The following is a 19,873-nucleotide window of genomic DNA, read 5'->3' as shown; positions in this document are numbered from 1 at the left end:
GCCCTTATGCACAAATCAGTTGGCATTTGGGCTGAAAAGACAGTAACACAATTCAACTCCTGGAGACTGTACTTGAAAACGTAATATACCACATGTGCTAGGGAAAATACAGTCCCGTCTTGTCATGCTAATGTAAGAGCCAGATGTGCTAGATCTATGCTCTGTGGACACTGGCTTAACAGCAAATTATTTATTCACCCTCACTCGTCTGCAGTTGCGATTCACTTCGTGACAGGTATCGCTATTGTAATAGCTACCAGAGCATCCACATTTTTGTTGTCAATGTAGGCTTGGCTGGCAATTTAACCCAAAAAAGGGCCAGGGATCTCTCGCTTCTAAACAATAACAGAATAACTGAAGATGTAGTCCAACAAGCTGCTTTGCCATTCAGAAACGGTCTGTTTAAACGTTGACATGTCTTAGAAGCAGATGTCACAACAATGCAGTAAAGAAGAGCACTGTACATAATTTTAGTCAAATAACATATAAAGGGCTTGTCCGGGATTTGAACCCAGGACCTCTCACACCCGAAGCGAGAATCATACGACTAGACCAACGAGCCTACTAGTTCAACATTTGATTTCTTATTTTGGCCTTTTGAGGCGTTTGTTTAGGCTTTTTTGGCTCTTTTGCCTAGTGCACATTCTCAGTCTTGACTACACACATCTATGTATCACGCTTTTATACACAAATCAGTTGGCATTTGGGCTGAAAAGACAGTAACACAATTCAACTCCTGAAGACTGTACTTGAAAACGTAATGTACCACACGTGCTAGGGAAAATACAGTCGCGGCTTGTCATGCTAATGTAAGAGCCAGATGTGCTAGATCTATGCTCTGTGGACACTGGCTTAACAGCAAATTATTTATTCACCCTCACTCGTCTGCAGTTGCGATTCACTTAGTGAAAGGTATCGCTAGTGTAATAGCTACCAGAGCATCCACATTTTTGTTGTCAATGTAGGCTTGGCTGGCAATTTAACCCAAAAAAGGGCCAGGGATCTCTTGCTTCTAAACAATAACCGAAGCTGTAGTCCAAAAAGTTGCTTTGCCATTCAGAAATGGTCTATTTTAATGTTGACATGTCTTAGATGCAGATGTCACAACAATGCAGTAAAGTAGAGCACTGTACATAGTTTTAGTCAAATAACATATAAAGGGCTCGTCCGGGATTTGAACCCGGGACCTCTCGCACCCAAAGCGAGAATCATACGCCTAGACCAACGAGCCTACTAGTTCAACATTTGCTTTCTTATTTTGGCCTTTTGAGGCGTTTATTTTGGCTTTTTTTGGCTCTTTTGCCTAGTGCACAGTCTCAGTCTTGACTACACACATGAATGTATCAAGCCCTTATGCACAAATCAGTTGGCATTTGGGCTGAAAAGACAGTAACACAATTCAACTCCTGGAGACTGTACTTGAAAACGTAATATACCACACGTGCTAGGGAAAATACAGTCCCGTCTTGTCATGCTAATGTAAGAGCCAGATGTGCTAGATCTATGCTCTGTGGACACTGGCTTAACAGCAAATTATTTATTCACCCTCACTCGTCTGCAGTTGCGATTCACTTCGTGACAGGTATCGCTATTGTAATAGCTACCAGAGCATCCACATTTTTGTTGTCAATGTAGGCTTGGCTGGAAATTTAACCCAAAAAAGGGCCAGGGATCTCTTGCTTCTAAACAATAACCGAAGCTGTAGTCCAAAAAGTTGCTTTGCCATTCAGAAATGGTCTATTTTAATGTTGACATGTCTTAGATGCAGATGTCACAACAATGCAGTAAAGTAGAGCACTGTACATAGTTTTAGTCAAATAACATATAAAGGGCTCTTCCGGGATTTGAACCCGGGACCTCTCACACCCGAAGCGAGAATCATACGACTAGACCAACGAGCCTACTATTTCAACATTTGATTTCTTTTTTTGTCCTTTTGAGGCGTTTATTTTGGCTTTTTTGGCTCTTTTGCCTAGTGCACAGTCTCAGTCTTGACTACACACATGAATGTATCAAGCCCTTATGCACAAATCAGTTGGTATTTGGGCTAAAAAGACAGTAACACAATTCAACTCCTGGAGACTGTACTTGAAAGCGTAATGTACCACACGTGCTAGGGAAAATACAGTCCCGGCTTGTCATGCTAATGTAAGAGCCAGATGTGCTAGATCTATGCTCTGTGGACACTGGCTTAACAGCAAATTATTTATTCACCCTCACTCGTCTGCAGTTGCGATTCACTTAGTGAAAGGTATCGCTAGTGTAATAGCTACCAGAGCATCCACATTTTTGTTGTCAATGTAGGCTTGGCTGGCAATTTAACCCAAAAAAGGGCCAGGGATCTCTTGCTTCTAAACAATAACCGAAGCTGTAGTCCAAAAAGTTGCTTTGCCATTCAGAAATGGTCTATTTTAATGTTGACATGTCTTAGATGCAGATGTCACAACAATGCAGTAAAGTAGAGCACTGTACATAGTTTTAGTCAAATAACATATAAAGAGCTCGTCCGGGATTTGAACCCGGGACCTCTCGCACCCAAAGCGAGAATCATACGCCTAGACCAACGAGCCTAATAGTTCCGTATTTGCTTTCTTATTTTGGCCTTTTGAGGCGTTTATTTTGGCTTTTTTTGGCTCTTTTGCCTAGTGCACAGTCTCAGTCTTGACTACACACATGAATGTATCAAGCCCTTATGCACAAATCAGTTGGCATTTGGGCTGAAAAGACAGTAACACAATTCAACTCCTGGAGACTGTACTTGAAAACGTAATATACCACACGTGCTAGGGAAAATACAGTCCCGTCTTGTCATGCTAATGTAAGAGCCAGATGTGCTAGATCTATGCTCTGTGGACACTGGCTTAACAGCAAATTATTTATTCACCCTCACTCGTCTGCAGTTGCGATTCACTTCGTGACAGGTATCGCTATTGTAATAGCTACCAGAGCATCCACATTTTTGTTGTCAATGTAGGCTTGGCTGGCAATTTAACCCAAAAAAGGGCCAGGGATCTCTCGCTTCTAAACAATAACAGAATAACTGAAGATGTAGTCCAACAAGCTGCTTTGCCATTCAGAAACTGTCTGTTTAAACGTTGACATGTCTTAGAAGCAGATGTCACAACAATGCAGTAAAGAAGAGCACTGTACATAATTTTAGTCAAATAACATATAAAGGGCTTGTCCGGGATTTGAACCCAGGACCTCTCACACCCGAAGCGAGAATCATACGACTAGACCAACGAGCCTACTAGTTCAAGATTTGATTTCTTATTTTGGCCTTTTGAGGCGTTTATTTAGGCTTTTTTGGCTCTTTTGCCTAGTGCACATTCTCAGTCTTGACTACACACATCTATGTATCACGCTTTTATGCACAAATCAGTTGTCATTTGGGCTGAAAAGACAGTAACACAATTCAACTCCTGAAGACTGTACTTGAAAACGTAATGTACCACACGTGCTAGGGAAAATACAGTCCCGGCTTGTCATGCTAACGTAAGAGCCAGATGTGCTAGATCTATGCTCTGTGGACACTGGCTTAACAGCAAATTATTTATTCACCCTCACTCGTCTGCAGTTGCGATTCACTTAGTGAAAGGTATCGCTAGTGTAATAGCTACCAGAGCATCCACATTTTTGTTGTCAATGTAGGCTTGGCTGGCAATTTAACCCAAAAAAGGGCCAGGGATCTCTTGCTTCTAAACAATAACCGAAGCTGTAGTCCAAAAAGTTGCTTTGCCATTCAGAAATGGTCTATTTTAATGTTGACATGTCTTAGATGCAGATGTCACAACAATGCAGTAAAGTAGAGCACTGTACATAGTTTTAGTCAAATAACATATAAAGGGCTCTTCCGGGATCTCTCGCACCCAAAGCGAGAATCATACGCCTAGACCAAAAAGCCTACTAGTTCGAGATTTGCTTTCTTATTTTGGCCTTTTGAGGCGTTTATTTTGGCTTTTTTGGCTCTTTTGCCTAGTGCACAGTCTCAGTCTTGACTACACACATGAATGTATCAAGCCCTTATGCACAAATCAGTTGGTATTTGGGCTAAAAAGACAGTAACACAATTCAACTCCTGGAGACTGTACTTGAAAGCGTAATGTACCACACGTGCTAGGGAAAATACAGTCCCGGCTTGTCATGCTAATGTAAGAGCCAGATGTGCTAGATCTATGCTCTGTGGACACTGGCTTAACAGCAAATTATTTATTCACCCTCACTCGTCTGCAGTTGCGATTCACTTCGTGACAGGTATCGCTATTGTAATAGCTACCAGAGCATCCACATTTTTGTTGTCAATGTAGGCTTGGCTGGCAATTTAACCCAAAAAAGGGCCAGGGATCTCTTGCTTCTAAACAATAACCGAAGCTGTAGTCCAAAAAGTTGCTTTGCCATTCAGAAATGGTCTATTTTAATGTTGACATGTCTTAGATGCAGATGTCACAACAATGCAGTAAAGTAGAGCACTGTACATAGTTTTAGTCAAATAACATATAAAGGGCTCTTCCGGGATTTGAACCCGGGACCTCTCACACCCGAAGCGAGAATCATACGACTAGACCAACGAGCCTACTATTTCAACATTTGATTTCTTTTTTTGTCCTTTTGAGGCGTTTATTTTGGCTTTTTTGGCTCTTTTGCCTAGTGCACAGTCTCAGTCTTGACTACACACATGAATGTATCAAGCCCTTATGCACAAATCAGTTGGTATTTGGGCTAAAAAGACAGTAACACAATTCAACTCCTGGAGACTGTACTTGAAAGCGTAATGTACCACACGTGCTAGGGAAAATACAGTCCCGGCTTGTCATGCTAATGTAAGAGCCAGATGTGCTAGATCTATGCTCTGTGGACACTGGCTTAACAGCAAATTATTTATTCACCCTCACTCGTCTGCAGTTGCGATTCACTTAGTGAAAGGTATCGCTAGTGTAATAGCTACCAGAGCATCCACATTTTTGTTGTCAATGTAGGCTTGGCTGGCAATTTAACCCAAAAAAGGGCCAGGGATCTCTTGCTTCTAAACAATAACCGAAGCTGTAGTCCAAAAAGTTGCTTTGCCATTCAGAAATGGTCTATTTTAATGTTGACATGTCTTAGATGCAGATGTCACAACAATGCAGTAAAGTAGAGCACTGTACATAGTTTTAGTCAAATAACATATAAAGAGCTCGTCCGGGATTTGAACCCGGGACCTCTCGCACCCAAAGCGAGAATCATACGCCTAGACCAACGAGCCTAATAGTTCCGTATTTGCTTTCTTATTTTGGCCTTTTGAGGCGTTTATTTTGGCTTTTTTTGGCTCTTTTGCCTAGTGCACAGTCTCAGTCTTGACTACACACATGAATGTATCAAGCCCTTATGCACAAATCAGTTGGCATTTGGGCTGAAAAGACAGTAACACAATTCAACTCCTGGAGACTGTACTTGAAAACGTAATATACCACACGTGCTAGGGAAAATACAGTCCCGTCTTGTCATGCTAATGTAAGAGCCAGATGTGCTAGATCTATGCTCTGTGGACACTGGCTTAACAGCAAATTATTTATTCACCCTCACTCGTCTGCAGTTGCGATTCACTTCGTGACAGGTATCGCTATTGTAATAGCTACCAGAGCATCCACATTTTTGTTGTCAATGTAGGCTTGGCTGGCAATTTAACCCAAAAAAGGGCCAGGGATCTCTCGCTTCTAAACAATAACAGAATAACTGAAGATGTAGTCCAACAAGCTGCTTTGCCATTCAGAAACGGTCTGTTTAAACGTTGACATGTCTTAGAAGCAGATGTCACAACAATGCAGTAAAGAAGAGCACTGTACATAATTTTAGTCAAATAACATATAAAGGGCTTGTCCGGGATTTGAACCCAGGACCTCTCACACCCGAAGCGAGAATCATACGACTAGACCAACGAGCCTACTAGTTCAAGATTTGATTTCTTATTTTGGCCTTTTGAGGCGTTTATTTAGGCTTTTTTGGCTCTTTTGCCTAGTGCACATTCTCAGTCTTGACTACACACATCTATGTATCACGCTTTTATGCACAAATCAGTTGTCATTTGGGCTGAAAAGACAGTAACACAATTCAACTCCTGAAGACTGTACTTGAAAACGTAATGTACCACACGTGCTAGGGAAAATACAGTCCCGGCTTGTCATGCTAACGTAAGAGCCAGATGTGCTAGATCTATGCTCTGTGGACACTGGCTTAACAGCAAATTATTTATTCACCCTCACTCGTCTGCAGTTGCGATTCACTTAGTGAAAGGTATCGCTAGTGTAATAGCTACCAGAGCATCCACATTTTTGTTGTCAATGTAGGCTTGGCTGGCAATTTAACCCAAAAAAGGGCCAGGGATCTCTTGCTTCTAAACAATAACCGAAGCTGTAGTCCAAAAAGTTGCTTTGCCATTCAGAAATGGTCTATTTTAATGTTGACATGTCTTAGATGCAGATGTCACAACAATGCAGTAAAGTAGAGCACTGTACATAGTTTTAGTCAAATAACATATAAAGGGCTCTTCCGGGATCTCTCGCACCCAAAGCGAGAATCATACGCCTAGACCAAAAAGCCTACTAGTTCGAGATTTGCTTTCTTATTTTGGCCTTTTGAGGCGTTTATTTTGGCTTTTTTGGCTCTTTTGCCTAGTGCACAGTCTCAGTCTTGACTACACACATGAATGTATCAAGCCCTTATGCACAAATCAGTTGGTATTTGGGCTAAAAAGACAGTAACACAATTCAACTCCTGGAGACTGTACTTGAAAGCGTAATGTACCACACGTGCTAGGGAAAATACAGTCCCGGCTTGTCATGCTAATGTAAGAGCCAGATGTGCTAGATCTATGCTCTGTGGACACTGGCTTAACAGCAAATTATTTATTCACCCTCACTCGTCTGCAGTTGCGATTCACTTCGTGACAGGTATCGCTATTGTAATAGCTACCAGAGCATCCACATTTTTGTTGTCAATGTAGGCTTGGCTGGCAATTTAACCCAAAAAAGGGCCAGGGATCTCTTGCTTCTAAACAATAACCGAAGCTGTAGTCCAAAAAGTTGCTTTGCCATTCAGAAATGGTCTATTTTAATGTTGACATGTCTTAGATGCAGATGTCACAACAATGCAGTAAAGTAGAGCACTGTACATAGTTTTAGTCAAATAACATATAAAGGGCTCTTCCGGGATTTGAACCCGGGACCTCTCACACCCGAAGCGAGAATCATACGACTAGACCAACGAGCCTACTATTTCAACATTTGATTTCTTTTTTTGTCCTTTTGAGGCGTTTATTTTGGCTTTTTTGGCTCTTTTGCCTAGTGCACAGTCTCAGTCTTGACTACACACATGAATGTATCAAGCCCTTATGCACAAATCAGTTGGTATTTGGGCTAAAAAGACAGTAACACAATTCAACTCCTGGAGACTGTACTTGAAAGCGTAATGTACCACACGTGCTAGGGAAAATACAGTCCCGGCTTGTCATGCTAATGTAAGAGCCAGATGTGCTAGATCTATGCTCTGTGGACACTGGCTTAACAGCAAATTATTTATTCACCCTCACTCGTCTGCAGTTGCGATTCACTTAGTGAAAGGTATCGCTAGTGTAATAGCTACCAGAGCATCCACATTTTTGTTGTCAATGTAGGCTTGGCTGGCAATTTAACCCAAAAAAGGGCCAGGGATCTCTTGCTTCTAAACAATAACCGAAGCTGTAGTCCAAAAAGTTGCTTTGCCATTCAGAAATGGTCTATTTTAATGTTGACATGTCTTAGATGCAGATGTCACAACAATGCAGTAAAGTAGAGCACTGTACATAGTTTTAGTCAAATAACATATAAAGAGCTCGTCCGGGATTTGAACCCGGGACCTCTCGCACCCAAAGCGAGAATCATACGCCTAGACCAACGAGCCTAATAGTTCCGTATTTGCTTTCTTATTTTGGCCTTTTGAGGCGTTTATTTTGGCTTTTTTTGGCTCTTTTGCCTAGTGCACAGTCTCAGTCTTGACTACACACATGAATGTATCAAGCCCTTATGCACAAATCAGTTGGCATTTGGGCTGAAAAGACAGTAACACAATTCAACTCCTGGAGACTGTACTTGAAAACGTAATATACCACACGTGCTAGGGAAAATACAGTCCCGTCTTGTCATGCTAATGTAAGAGCCAGATGTGCTAGATCTATGCTCTGTGGACACTGGCTTAACAGCAAATTATTTATTCACCCTCACTCGTCTGCAGTTGCAGATCACTTCGTGACAGGTATCGCTATTGTAATAGCAACCAGAGCATCCACATTTTTGTTGTCAATGTAGGCTTGGCTGGCAATTTAACCCAAAAAAGGGCCAGGGATCTCTCGCTTCTAAACAATAACAGAATAACTGAAGATGTAGTCCAACAAGCTGCTTTGCCATTCAGAAACTGTCTGTTTAAACGTTGACATGTCTTAGAAGCAGATGTCACAACAATGCAGTAAAGAAGAGCACTGTACATAATTTTAGTCAAATAACATATAAAGGGCTTGTCCGGGATTTGAACCCAGGACCTCTCACACCCGAAGCGAGAATCATACGACTAGACCAACGAGCCTACTAGTTCAAGATTTGATTTCTTATTTTGGCCTTTTGAGGCGTTTATTTAGGCTTTTTTGGCTCTTTTGCCTAGTGCACATTCTCAGTCTTGACTACACACATCTATGTATCACGCTTTTATGCACAAATCAGTTGTCATTTGGGCTGAAAAGACAGTAACACAATTCAACTCCTGAAGACTGTACTTGAAAACGTAATGTACCACACGTGCTAGGGAAAATACAGTCCCGGCTTGTCATGCTAACGTAAGAGCCAGATGTGCTAGATCTATGCTCTGTGGACACTGGCTTAACAGCAAATTATTTATTCACCCTCACTCGTCTGCAGTTGCGATTCACTTAGTGAAAGGTATCGCTAGTGTAATAGCTACCAGAGCATCCACATTTTTGTTGTCAATGTAGGCTTGGCTGGCAATTTAACCCAAAAAAGGGCCAGGGATCTCTTGCTTCTAAACAATAACCGAAGCTGTAGTCCAAAAAGTTGCTTTGCCATTCAGAAATGGTCTATTTTAATGTTGACATGTCTTAGATGCAGATGTCACAACAATGCAGTAAAGTAGAGCACTGTACATAGTTTTAGTCAAATAACATATAAAGGGCTCTTCCGGGATCTCTCGCACCCAAAGCGAGAATCATACGCCTAGACCAAAAAGCCTACTAGTTCGAGATTTGCTTTCTTATTTTGGCCTTTTGAGGCGTTTATTTTGGCTTTTTTGGCTCTTTTGCCTAGTGCACAGTCTCAGTCTTGACTACACACATGAATGTATCAAGCCCTTATGCACAAATCAGTTGGTATTTGGGCTAAAAAGACAGTAACACAATTCAACTCCTGGAGACTGTACTTGAAAGCGTAATGTACCACACGTGCTAGGGAAAATACAGTCCCGGCTTGTCATGCTAATGTAAGAGCCAGATGTGCTAGATCTATGCTCTGTGGACACTGGCTTAACAGCAAATTATTTATTCACCCTCACTCGTCTGCAGTTGCGATTCACTTCGTGACAGGTATCGCTATTGTAATAGCTACCAGAGCATCCACATTTTTGTTGTCAATGTAGGCTTGGCTGGCAATTTAACCCAAAAAAGGGCCAGGGATCTCTTGCTTCTAAACAATAACCGAAGCTGTAGTCCAAAAAGTTGCTTTGCCATTCAGAAATGGTCTATTTTAATGTTGACATGTCTTAGATGCAGATGTCACAACAATGCAGTAAAGTAGAGCACTGTACATAGTTTTAGTCAAATAACATATAAAGGGCTCTTCCGGGATTTGAACCCGGGACCTCTCACACCCGAAGCGAGAATCATACGACTAGACCAACGAGCCTACTGTTTCAACATTTGATTTCTTTTTTTGTCCTTTTGAGGCGTTTATTTTGGCTTTTTTGGCTCTTTTGCCTAGTGCACAGTCTCAGTCTTGACTACACACATGAATGTATCAAGCCCTTATGCACAAATCAGTTGGTATTTGGGCTAAAAAGACAGTAACACAATTCAACTCCTGGAGACTGTACTTGAAAGCGTAATGTACCACACGTGCTAGGGAAAATACAGTCCCGGCTTGTCATGCTAATGTAAGAGCCAGATGTGCTAGATCTATGCTCTGTGGACACTGGCTTAACAGCAAATTATTTATTCACCCTCACTCGTCTGCAGTTGCGATTCACTTAGTGAAAGGTATCGCTAGTGTAATAGCTACCAGAGCATCCACATTTTTGTTGTCAATGTAGGCTTGGCTGGCAATTTAACCCAAAAAAGGGCCAGGGATCTCTTGCTTCTAAACAATAACCGAAGCTGTAGTCCAAAAAGTTGCTTTGCCATTCAGAAATGGTCTATTTTAATGTTGACATGTCTTAGATGCAGATGTCACAACAATGCAGTAAAGTAGAGCACTGTACATAGTTTTAGTCAAATAACATATAAAGAGCTCGTCCGGGATTTGAACCCGGGACCTCTCGCACCCAAAGCGAGAATCATACGCCTAGACCAACGAGCCTAATAGTTCCGTATTTGCTTTCTTATTTTGGCCTTTTGAGGCGTTTATTTTGGCTTTTTTTGGCTCTTTTGCCTAGTGCACAGTCTCAGTCTTGACTACACACATGAATGTATCAAGCCCTTATGCACAAATCAGTTGGCATTTGGGCTGAAAAGACAGTAACACAATTCAACTCCTGGAGACTGTACTTGAAAACGTAATATACCACACGTGCTAGGGAAAATACAGTCCCGTCTTGTCATGCTAATGTAAGAGCCAGATGTGCTAGATCTATGCTCTGTGGACACTGGCTTAACAGCAAATTATTTATTCACCCTCACTCGTCTGCAGTTGCGATTCACTTCGTGACAGGTATCGCTATTGTAATAGCTACCAGAGCATCCACATTTTTGTTGTCAATGTAGGCTTGGCTGGCAATTTAACCCAAAAAAGGGCCAGGGATCTCTCGCTTCTAAACAATAACAGAATAACTGAAGATGTAGTCCAACAAGCTGCTTTGCCATTCAGAAACTGTCTGTTTAAACGTTGACATGTCTTAGAAGCAGATGTCACAACAATGCAGTAAAGAAGAGCACTGTACATAATTTTAGTCAAATAACATATAAAGGGCTTGTCCGGGATTTGAACCCAGGACCTCTCACACCCGAAGCGAGAATCATACGACTAGACCAACGAGCCTACTAGTTCAAGATTTGATTTCTTATTTTGGCCTTTTGAGGCGTTTATTTAGGCTTTTTTGGCTCTTTTGCCTAGTGCACATTCTCAGTCTTGACTACACACATCTATGTATCACGCTTTTATGCACAAATCAGTTGTCATTTGGGCTGAAAAGACAGTAACACAATTCAACTCCTGAAGACTGTACTTGAAAACGTAATGTACCACACGTGCTAGGGAAAATACAGTCCCGGCTTGTCATGCTAACGTAAGAGCCAGATGTGCTAGATCTATGCTCTGTGGACACTGGCTTAACAGCAAATTATTTATTCACCCTCACTCGTCTGCAGTTGCGATTCACTTAGTGAAAGGTATCGCTAGTGTAATAGCTACCAGAGCATCCACATTTTTGTTGTCAATGTAGGCTTGGCTGGCAATTTAACCCAAAAAAGGGCCAGGGATCTCTTGCTTCTAAACAATAACCGAAGCTGTAGTCCAAAAAGTTGCTTTGCCATTCAGAAATGGTCTATTTTAATGTTGACATGTCTTAGATGCAGATGTCACAACAATGCAGTAAAGTAGAGCACTGTACATAGTTTTAGTCAAATAACATATAAAGGGCTCTTCCGGGATCTCTCGCACCCAAAGCGAGAATCATACGCCTAGACCAAAAAGCCTACTAGTTCGAGATTTGCTTTCTTATTTTGGCCTTTTGAGGCGTTTATTTTGGCTTTTTTGGCTCTTTTGCCTAGTGCACAGTCTCAGTCTTGACTACACACATGAATGTATCAAGCCCTTATGCACAAATCAGTTGGTATTTGGGCTAAAAAGACAGTAACACAATTCAACTCCTGGAGACTGTACTTGAAAGCGTAATGTACCACACGTGCTAGGGAAAATACAGTCCCGGCTTGTCATGCTAATGTAAGAGCCAGATGTGCTAGATCTATGCTCTGTGGACACTGGCTTAACAGCAAATTATTTATTCACCCTCACTCGTCTGCAGTTGCGATTCACTTCGTGACAGGTATCGCTATTGTAATAGCTACCAGAGCATCCACATTTTTGTTGTCAATGTAGGCTTGGCTGGCAATTTAACCCAAAAAAGGGCCAGGGATCTCTTGCTTCTAAACAATAACCGAAGCTGTAGTCCAAAAAGTTGCTTTGCCATTCAGAAATGGTCTATTTTAATGTTGACATGTCTTAGATGCAGATGTCACAACAATGCAGTAAAGTAGAGCACTGTACATAGTTTTAGTCAAATAACATATAAAGGGCTCTTCCGGGATTTGAACCCGGGACCTCTCACACCCGAAGCGAGAATCATACGACTAGACCAACGAGCCTACTATTTCAACATTTGATTTCTTTTTTTGTCCTTTTGAGGCGTTTATTTTGGCTTTTTTGGCTCTTTTGCCTAGTGCACAGTCTCAGTCTTGACTACACACATGAATGTATCAAGCCCTTATGCACAAATCAGTTGGTATTTGGGCTAAAAAGACAGTAACACAATTCAACTCCTGGAGACTGTACTTGAAAGCGTAATGTACCACACGTGCTAGGGAAAATACAGTCCCGGCTTGTCATGCTAATGTAAGAGCCAGATGTGCTAGATCTATGCTCTGTGGACACTGGCTTAACAGCAAATTATTTATTCACCCTCACTCGTCTGCAGTTGCGATTCACTTAGTGAAAGGTATCGCTAGTGTAATAGCTACCAGAGCATCCACATTTTTGTTGTCAATGTAGGCTTGGCTGGCAATTTAACCCAAAAAAGGGCCAGGGATCTCTTGCTTCTAAACAATAACCGAAGCTGTAGTCCAAAAAGTTGCTTTGCCATTCAGAAATGGTCTATTTTAATGTTGACATGTCTTAGATGCAGATGTCACAACAATGCAGTAAAGTAGAGCACTGTACATAGTTTTAGTCAAATAACATATAAAGAGCTCGTCCGGGATTTGAACCCGGGACCTCTCGCACCCAAAGCGAGAATCATACGCCTAGACCAACGAGCCTAATAGTTCCGTATTTGCTTTCTTATTTTGGCCTTTTGAGGCGTTTATTTTGGCTTTTTTTGGCTCTTTTGCCTAGTGCACAGTCTCAGTCTTGACTACACACATGAATGTATCAAGCCCTTATGCACAAATCAGTTGGCATTTGGGCTGAAAAGACAGTAACACAATTCAACTCCTGGAGACTGTACTTGAAAACATAATATACCACACGTGCTAGGGAAAATACAGTCCCGTCTTGTCATGCTAATGTAAGAGCCAGATGTGCTAGATCTATGCTCTGTGGACACTGGCTTAACAGCAAATTATTTATTCACCCTCACTCGTCTGCAGTTGCGATTCACTTCGTGACAGGTATCGCTATTGTAATAGCTACCAGAGCATCCACATTTTTGTTGTCAATGTAGGCTTGGCTGGCAATTTAACCCAAAAAAGGGCCAGGGATCTCTCGCTTCTAAACAATAACAGAATAACTGAAGATGTAGTCCAACAAGCTGCTTTGCCATTCAGAAACTGTCTGTTTAAACGTTGACATGTCTTAGAAGCAGATGTCACAACAATGCAGTAAAGAAGAGCACTGTACATAATTTTAGTCAAATAACATATAAAGGGCTTGTCCGGGATTTGAACCCAGGACCTCTCACACCCGAAGCGAGAATCATACGACTAGACCAACGAGCCTACTAGTTCAAGATTTGATTTCTTATTTTGGCCTTTTGAGGCGTTTATTTAGGCTTTTTTGGCTCTTTTGCCTAGTGCACATTCTCAGTCTTGACTACACACATCTATGTATCACGCTTTTATGCACAAATCAGTTGTCATTTGGGCTGAAAAGACAGTAACACAATTCAACTCCTGAAGACTGTACTTGAAAACGTAATGTACCACACGTGCTAGGGAAAATACAGTCCCGGCTTGTCATGCTAACGTAAGAGCCAGATGTGCTAGATCTATGCTCTGTGGACACTGGCTTAACAGCAAATTATTTATTCACCCTCACTCGTCTGCAGTTGCGATTCACTTAGTGAAAGGTATCGCTAGTGTAATAGCTACCAGAGCATCCACATTTTTGTTGTCAATGTAGGCTTGGCTGGCAATTTAACCCAAAAAAGGGCCAGGGATCTCTTGCTTCTAAACAATAACCGAAGCTGTAGTCCAAAAAGTTGCTTTGCCATTCAGAAATGGTCTATTTTAATGTTGACATGTCTTAGATGCAGATGTCACAACAATGCAGTAAAGTAGAGCACTGTACATAGTTTTAGTCAAATAACATATAAAGGGCTCTTCCGGGATTTGAACCCGGGACCTCTCACACCCGAAGCGAGAATCATACGACTAGACCAACGAGCCTACTATTTCAACATTTGATTTCTTTTTTTGTCCTTTTGAGGCGTTTATTTTGGCTTTTTTGGCTCTTTTGCCTAGTGCACAGTCTCAGTCTTGACTACACACATGAATGTATCAAGCCCTTATGCACAAATCAGTTGGTATTTGGGCTAAAAAGACAGTAACACAATTCAACTCCTGGAGACTGTACTTGAAAGCGTAATGTACCACACGTGCTAGGGAAAATACAGTCCCGGCTTGTCATGCTAATGTAAGAGCCAGATGTGCTAGATCTATGCTCTGTGGACACTGGCTTAACAGCAAATTATTTATTCACCCTCACTCGTCTGCAGTTGCGATTCACTTAGTGAAAGGTATCGCTAGTGTAATAGCTACCAGAGCATCCACATTTTTGTTGTCAATGTAGGCTTGGCTGGCAATTTAACCCAAAAAAGGGCCAGGGATCTCTTGCTTCTAAACAATAACCGAAGCTGTAGTCCAAAAAGTTGCTTTGCCATTCAGAAATGGTCTATTTTAATGTTGACATGTCTTAGATGCAGATGTCACAACAATGCAGTAAAGTAGAGCACTGTACATAGTTTTAGTCAAATAACATATAAAGAGCTCGTCCGGGATTTGAACCCGGGACCTCTCGCACCCAAAGCGAGAATCATACGCCTAGACCAACGAGCCTAATAGTTCCGTATTTGCTTTCTTATTTTGGCCTTTTGAGGCGTTTATTTTGGCTTTTTTTGGCTCTTTTGCCTAGTGCACAGTCTCAGTCTTGACTACACACATGAATGTATCAAGCCCTTATGCACAAATCAGTTGGCATTTGGGCTGAAAAGACAGTAACACAATTCAACTCCTGGAGACTGTACTTGAAAACATAATATACCACACGTGCTAGGGAAAATACAGTCCCGTCTTGTCATGCTAATGTAAGAGCCAGATGTGCTAGATCTATGCTCTGTGGACACTGGCTTAACAGCAAATTATTTATTCACCCTCACTCGTCTGCAGTTGCGATTCACTTCGTGACAGGTATCGCTATTGTAATAGCTACCAGAGCATCCACATTTTTGTTGTCAATGTAGGCTTGGCTGGCAATTTAACCCAAAAAAGGGCCAGGGATCTCTCGCTTCTAAACAATAACAGAATAACTGAAGATGTAGTCCAACAAGCTGCTTTGCCATTCAGAAACTGTCTGTTTAAACGTTGACATGTCTTAGAAGCAGATGTCACAACAATGCAGTAAAGAAGAGCACTGTACATAATTTTAGTCAAATAACATATAAAGGGCTTGTCCGGGATTTGAACCCAGGACCTCTCACACCCGAAGCGAGAATCATACGACTAGACCAACGAGCCTACTAGTTCAAGATTTGATTTCTTATTTTGGCCTTTTGAGGCGTTTATTTAGGCTTTTTTGGCTCTTTTGCCTAGTGCACATTCTCAGTCTTGACTACACACATCTATGTATCACGCTTTTATGCACAAATCAGTTGTCATTTGGGCTGAAAAGACAGTAACACAATTCAACTCCTGAAGACTGTACTTGAAAACGTAATGTACCACACGTGCTAGGGAAAATACAGTCCCGGCTTGTCATGCTAACGTAAGAGCCAGATGTGCTAGATCTATGCTCTGTGGACACTGGCTTAACAGCAAATTATTTATTCACCCTCACTCGTCTGCAGTTGCGATTCACTTAGTGAAAGGTATCGCTAGTGTAATAGCTACCAGAGCATCCACATTTTTGTTGTCAATGTAGGCTTGGCTGGCAATTTAACCCAAAAAAGGGCCAGGGATCTCTTGCTTCTAAACAATAACCGAAGCTGTAGTCCAAAAAGTTGCTTTGCCATTCAGAAATGGTCTATTTTAATGTTGACATGTCTTAGATGCAGATGTCACAACAATGCAGTAAAGTAGAGCACTGTACATAGTTTTAGTCAAATAACATATAAAGGGCTCTTCCGGGATCTCTCGCACCCAAAGCGAGAATCATACGCCTAGACCAAAAAGCCTACTAGTTCGAGATTTGCTTTCTTATTTTGGCCTTTTGAGGCGTTTATTTTGGCTTTTTTGGCTCTTTTGCCTAGTGCACAGTCTCAGTCTTGACTACACACATGAATGTATCAAGCCCTTATGCACAAATCAGTTGGTATTTGGGCTAAAAAGACAGTAACACAATTCAACTCCTGGAGACTGTACTTGAAAGCGTAATGTACCACACGTGCTAGGGAAAATACAGTCCCGGCTTGTCATGCTAATGTAAGAGCCAGATGTGCTAGATCTATGCTCTGTGGACACTGGCTTAACAGCAAATTATTTATTCACCCTCACTCGTCTGCAGTTGCGATTCACTTCGTGACAGGTATCGCTATTGTAATAGCTACCAGAGCATCCACATTTTTGTTGTCAATGTAGGCTTGGCTGGCAATTTAACCCAAAAAAGGGCCAGGGATCTCTTGCTTCTAAACAATAACCGAAGCTGTAGTCCAAAAAGTTGCTTTGCCATTCAGAAATGGTCTATTTTAATGTTGACATGTCTTAGATGCAGATGTCACAACAATGCAGTAAAGTAGAGCACTGTACATAGTTTTAGTCAAATAACATATAAAGGGCTCTTCCGGGATTTGAACCCGGGACCTCTCACACCCGAAGCGAGAATCATACGACTAGACCAACGAGCCTACTATTTCAACATTTGATTTCTTTTTTTGTCCTTTTGAGGCGTTTATTTTGGCTTTTTTGGCTCTTTTGCCTAGTGCACAGTCTCAGTCTTGACTACACACATGAATGTATCAAGCCCTTATGCACAAATCAGTTGGTATTTGGGCTAAAAAGACAGTAACACAATTCAACTCCTGGAGACTGTACTTGAAAGCGTAATGTACCACACGTGCTAGGGAAAATACAGTCCCGGCTTGTCATGCTAATGTAAGAGCCAGATGTGCTAGATCTATGCTCTGTGGACACTGGCTTAACAGCAAATTATTTATTCACCCTCACTCGTCTGCAGTTGCGATTCACTTAGTGAAAGGTATCGCTAGTGTAATAGCTACCAGAGCATCCACATTTTTGTTGTCAATGTAGGCTTGGCTGGCAATTTAACCCAAAAAAGGGCCAGGGATCTCTTGCTTCTAAACAATAACCGAAGCTGTAGTCCAAAAAGTTGCTTTGCCATTCAGAAATGGTCTATTTTAATGTTGACATGTCTTAGATGCAGATGTCACAACAATGCAGTAAAGTAGAGCACTGTACATAGTTTTAGTCAAATAACATATAAAGAGCTCGTCCGGGATTTGAACCCGGGACCTCTCGCACCCAAAGCGAGAATCATACGCCTAGACCAACGAGCCTAATAGTTCCGTATTTGCTTTCTTATTTTGGCCTTTTGAGGCGTTTATTTTGGCTTTTTTTGGCTCTTTTGCCTAGTGCACAGTCTCAGTCTTGACTACACACATGAATGTATCAAGCCCTTATGCACAAATCAGTTGGCATTTGGGCTGAAAAGACAGTAACACAATTCAACTCCTGGAGACTGTACTTGAAAACGTAATATACCACACGTGCTAGGGAAAATACAGTCCCGTCTTGTCATGCTAATGTAAGAGCCAGATGTGCTAGATCTATGCTCTGTGGACACTGGCTTAACAGCAAATTATTTATTCACCCTCACTCGTCTGCAGTTGCAGATCACTTCGTGACAGGTATCGCTATTGTAATAGCAACCAGAGCATCCACATTTTTGTTGTCAATGTAGGCTTGGCTGGCAATTTAACCCAAAAAAGGGCCAGGGATCTCTCGCTTCTAAACAATAACAGAATAACTGAAGATGTAGTCCAACAAGCTGCTTTGCCATTCAGAAACTGTCTGTTTAAACGTTGACATGTCTTAGAAGCAGATGTCACAACAATGCAGTAAAGAAGAGCACTGTACATAATTTTAGTCAAATAACATATAAAGGGCTTGTCCGGGATTTGAACCCAGGACCTCTCACACCCGAAGCGAGAATCATACGACTAGACCAACGAGCCTACTAGTTCAAGATTTGATTTCTTATTTTGGCCTTTTGAGGCGTTTATTTAGGCTTTTTTGGCTCTTTTGCCTAGTGCACATTCTCAGTCTTGACTACACACATCTATGTATCACGCTTTTATGCACAAATCAGTTGTCATTTGGGCTGAAAAGACAGTAACACAATTCAACTCCTGAAGACTGTACTTGAAAACGTAATGTACCACACGTGCTAGGGAAAATACAGTCCCGGCTTGTCATGCTAACGTAAGAGCCAGATGTGCTAGATCTATGCTCTGTGGACACTGGCTTAACAGCAAATTATTTATTCACCCTCACTCGTCTGCAGTTGCGATTCACTTAGTGAAAGGTATCGCTAGTGTAATAGCTACCAGAGCATCCACATTTTTGTTGTCAATGTAGGCTTGGCTGGCAATTTAACCCAAAAAAGGGCCAGGGATCTCTTGCTTCTAAACAATAACCGAAGCTGTAGTCCAAAAAGTTGCTTTGCCATTCAGAAATGGTCTATTTTAATGTTGACATGTCTTAGATGCAGATGTCACAACAATGCAGTAAAGTAGAGCACTGTACATAGTTTTAGTCAAATAACATATAAAGGGCTCTTCCGGGATCTCTCGCACCCAAAGCGAGAATCATACGCCTAGACCAAAAAGCCTACTAGTTCGAGATTTGCTTTCTTATTTTGGCCTTTTGAGGCGTTTATTTTGGCTTTTTTGGCTCTTTTGCCTAGTGCACAGTCTCAGTCTTGACTACACACATGAATGTATCAAGCCCTTATGCACAAATCAGTTGGTATTTGGGCTAAAAAGACAGTAACACAATTCAACTCCTGGAGACTGTACTTGAAAGCGTAATGTACCACACGTGCTAGGGAAAATACAGTCCCGGCTTGTCATGCTAATGTAAGAGCCAGATGTGCTAGATCTATGCTCTGTGGACACTGGCTTAACAGCAAATTATTTATTCACCCTCACTCGTCTGCAGTTGCGATTCACTTCGTGACAGGTATCGCTATTGTAATAGCTACCAGAGCATCCACATTTTTGTTGTCAATGTAGGCTTGGCTGGCAATTTAACCCAAAAAAGGGCCAGGGATCTCTTGCTTCTAAACAATAACCGAAGCTGTAGTCCAAAAAGTTGCTTTGCCATTCAGAAATGGTCTATTTTAATGTTGACATGTCTTAGATGCAGATGTCACAACAATGCAGTAAAGTAGAGCACTGTACATAGTTTTAGTCAAATAACATA

The 19,873-nt window shown here is 41.6% G+C and overlaps 8 non-coding genes across 8 annotated transcripts; all 8 read right to left on the bottom strand.

The window, feature by feature from the left end:
• Positions 1–1,159: 1,159 nt before the first annotated feature.
• trnap-ugg (transfer RNA proline (anticodon UGG)) lies at positions 1,160–1,231 on the bottom strand. Its single transcript has one exon. It is a non-coding gene; the product is annotated as a tRNA-Pro (tRNA).
• A 1,267-nt stretch (positions 1,232–2,498) lies between these two features.
• Positions 2,499–2,570, bottom strand: trnap-ugg (transfer RNA proline (anticodon UGG)). The gene has a single exon. It is a non-coding gene; the product is annotated as a tRNA-Pro (tRNA).
• A 2,600-nt stretch (positions 2,571–5,170) lies between these two features.
• Positions 5,171–5,242, bottom strand: trnap-ugg (transfer RNA proline (anticodon UGG)). Its single transcript has one exon. It is a non-coding gene; the product is annotated as a tRNA-Pro (tRNA).
• Positions 5,243–7,842: 2,600 nt separating this feature from the next.
• trnap-ugg (transfer RNA proline (anticodon UGG)) lies at positions 7,843–7,914 on the bottom strand. The gene has a single exon. It is a non-coding gene; the product is annotated as a tRNA-Pro (tRNA).
• Positions 7,915–10,514: 2,600 nt separating this feature from the next.
• Positions 10,515–10,586, bottom strand: trnap-ugg (transfer RNA proline (anticodon UGG)). Its single transcript has one exon. It is a non-coding gene; the product is annotated as a tRNA-Pro (tRNA).
• Positions 10,587–13,186: 2,600 nt separating this feature from the next.
• trnap-ugg (transfer RNA proline (anticodon UGG)) lies at positions 13,187–13,258 on the bottom strand. Its single transcript has one exon. It is a non-coding gene; the product is annotated as a tRNA-Pro (tRNA).
• Positions 13,259–15,202: 1,944 nt separating this feature from the next.
• trnap-ugg (transfer RNA proline (anticodon UGG)) lies at positions 15,203–15,274 on the bottom strand. The gene has a single exon. It is a non-coding gene; the product is annotated as a tRNA-Pro (tRNA).
• Positions 15,275–17,874: 2,600 nt separating this feature from the next.
• trnap-ugg (transfer RNA proline (anticodon UGG)) lies at positions 17,875–17,946 on the bottom strand. The gene has a single exon. It is a non-coding gene; the product is annotated as a tRNA-Pro (tRNA).
• Positions 17,947–19,873: the final 1,927 nt, after the last annotated feature.

Source organism: Brachyhypopomus gauderio, chromosome 8 (assembly GCF_052324685.1).
Source record: "Brachyhypopomus gauderio isolate BG-103 chromosome 8, BGAUD_0.2, whole genome shotgun sequence".
NCBI lineage: Eukaryota > Metazoa > Chordata > Actinopteri > Gymnotiformes > Hypopomidae > Brachyhypopomus > Brachyhypopomus gauderio.
This window is presented reverse-complemented; position numbering and strand designations above follow the sequence as displayed.